Genomic DNA, 2,612 nt, shown 5'->3' with positions numbered 1-2,612 from the left:
TAGCACGCGTGAAATAATAGTAAGGATTATTTACCTTTAATTAGTGAATTGTAAGTGAGAATAGGGGATATGCAAAATTACTTAGTCATCTGGCAACATGCACACGCCGCCATCTTGTGTTGGGCGAGTACTTCAGACATATCGCCCGCGAACCCGCGGCTGCCTTTGAATCGTCGGGCGTGAATTGGCTGATGGAATCGCGCTATCTTTGCTAATTCTATTTTCTAATTATGCGCTATCTTGCTAATTAGCACTATTTTTGCTAATTATGGCACAAGGGCAGCGTTTTCCCTCAAGCGGCCACGAGAGGTGGCGAAAGAATCTGGAGGATTTGCCGCACCTCATTGAGGACGATTTATCGCATTTCTGCTCGTCGGCAACTACGTCGATGCGGCAGCAAAAGAAAGCGTATTCCTTCGCCGTCGAGGCTTACGCTGTTCCATCGTCGCTGGCCACTAACATCTGCGATTCGAGGTATGTGGAGTTATCTGTGCTTTTACATATGTTCGTCGCTGATGGACTTTGTTCTGCTGCAGTGTATTCAAGGCTTTCCTTCACTGCGGTAGGCGCGCAAACACTAGCGGCGCAGGAGCGACATAGTTTGACTGCTCATTTGCGTCAATTCGTATATCGGCAACTATCTATATATGAAGTGCTTTTGGGTGAAGTGAAATCTCGTAGTTGTTTTCCCATGGACATGGCGCTTTCCGATTTGCATGTGTAGTAGGCTGCCTCTGGGCGCAGAATCATGTTAAGCGATGTTTCCCCTCGGAGCGGGAACTCAAAAGACTCGGTAAAAGTAAAGATAACTAAACCTGAGGCGGGAACAGTTAGGATGCCTTCACATTCAGATTAAAAGGCTATGGCCCTGGAAAAAAAACTAAGAATGACTCGGCTATAGTGTAACATCGCATGCAATGATTATATTCCCAGAAGTTGGTATTCATTAAAGTATTCATTTATTCATCGTTTATTGACCATTAAAGGTCCCGTTAGGGACATAATATGGAAGGGGGGGGGGGGGGGGACACAGAAGCATTCAACAGTCATACACGATTATAAATATAGAAAAAAAGTGATCAAGGTTACATAAGGAAAAACAAAACATATTGTAAAGCTGGGACATAATGCAAAGTATACAAGTGTACAACAACAAGGTAGCTCCTTTTGAATTTTATTTTGTTTTTCTGAACAACACTGCTCGAGTGCCTTTACATATTTTTTTAAAGTTGCATACCCAGAGGGATACAAAATTATCCTTAAGTCTTAGGATACCCGAGCCAGTTCATACCTATCTTCTTTTAAGGCTTGGATCTCAACAAATCATCGGATATAGTTTGGAAGCATCACCCTTATATATCAGTTGTCATCGTAGTGGATCCAAATTTTTGTTTCATACCCTTGTTTGTTCGTGTGTTGTAGTGTTCTTTTATTTTCACATTTTTCTTTCTCATCCTTATGATGGCAACTTTCCTTTCATGTCATTGTGCAGATCTCATCTTAGACAATGGTTATGATCATTGCCATTTTATTCTCCTTGCAGGTTTGACATTGTCTATGCCCGAGCGACATGTTTTCGGAGTCAAAAGAATACCGGGAAACCATACCATGGGCTTCTTGCCTTTCGGCACACAACTGGTGCCATCACTGGTGCAAACTGGGAGTGCCCTGCAAAGGCGAGTAGCCCATGCAGCCACATTCTTGCCGTGCTGTGGATGATAATCTTGCTCAAGAAGCAGGGTTTTAAAGAGGCTCCAGCTGAGCTTGCTTGCACAGAGCTGCCTCAGCAGTGGAGGCGCCCTAGACGACAGGGAATCAGGCCAATGAAGTTCAGAACATTGATTGGAGGAGCCCACGGGAGAATGGCGTACCAGTGCCTTACCCATTACGGCTGTCTAATGCACCTGCACAGAAGGGGGACGTGCAGCAAAACCTGAATGCCCTACATGCTCTGGGCGAAACATTTGATGCCCTTGGCAGCCATGACTTTGCCATGGTGTTTCTGGCTGCTAAAAGGCCTTTTGTGGAAACAAAAAGGGGACCAGCGCCACCCGGTTCACCACTTGCCTACCAACAGGCAAAGCTGCCTTCGGGCTTTAGGACATGGCTGTCAGACAACATTTTTTTAGGGTCTAGAAGGGTCACTGTCGTCCCTGACCTTCATCTTTTTGATGAGGTGGCAGACTGTAAATTTCCTGACGCCTTATGTTCTTAAGAGCTTAATATATTTAAGGTAAGCACTGCATACTTTAAGCGAAATTCTAAGTTGCATAAGTGACATGAATGTTTTAATGCCTGCGCTTTCTGCACTGTGGCCTCGAATCGATGTGGGTAATTTTTTTTTTTGCAAAAAATAGTGTCAACATTACAAAGTTTGTAAAAGTGTAAAGGTATTGTCATAAAATTTCATCTAATGAAGACCACAGTATGTTTATAAACTACGATAATCAAATCTAAATATGGGATACACAATAGATCATTTGAAACAAATATAATGTGGTGTGCTTGCTTTTTGTTTAGCCGTCAGCACACCGTAACGAATTCATGTGATATACAATGCTAGTCCTTAAAATGTAGACGGAGGCAATAGACATTTCTCATTTAATCACAGG

General features: G+C 43.2%; 1 pseudogene; it reads left to right on the top strand.

The window, feature by feature from the left end:
- Positions 1 to 268: 268 nt before the first annotated feature.
- On the top strand, positions 269 to 2,215 carry LOC146193366 (uncharacterized; annotated as a pseudogene).
- Positions 2,216 to 2,612: the final 397 nt, after the last annotated feature.

The sequence above is a fragment of the Amblyomma maculatum genome, chromosome 4, assembly GCF_055883805.1.
Source record: "Amblyomma maculatum isolate TAMU_Amacu chromosome 4, ASM5588380v1, whole genome shotgun sequence".
Lineage (NCBI taxonomy): Eukaryota > Metazoa > Arthropoda > Arachnida > Ixodida > Ixodidae > Amblyomma > Amblyomma maculatum.
Note: the sequence above shows the minus strand (reverse complement) of the source record. Positions and strands in the feature narration are given on the sequence as shown.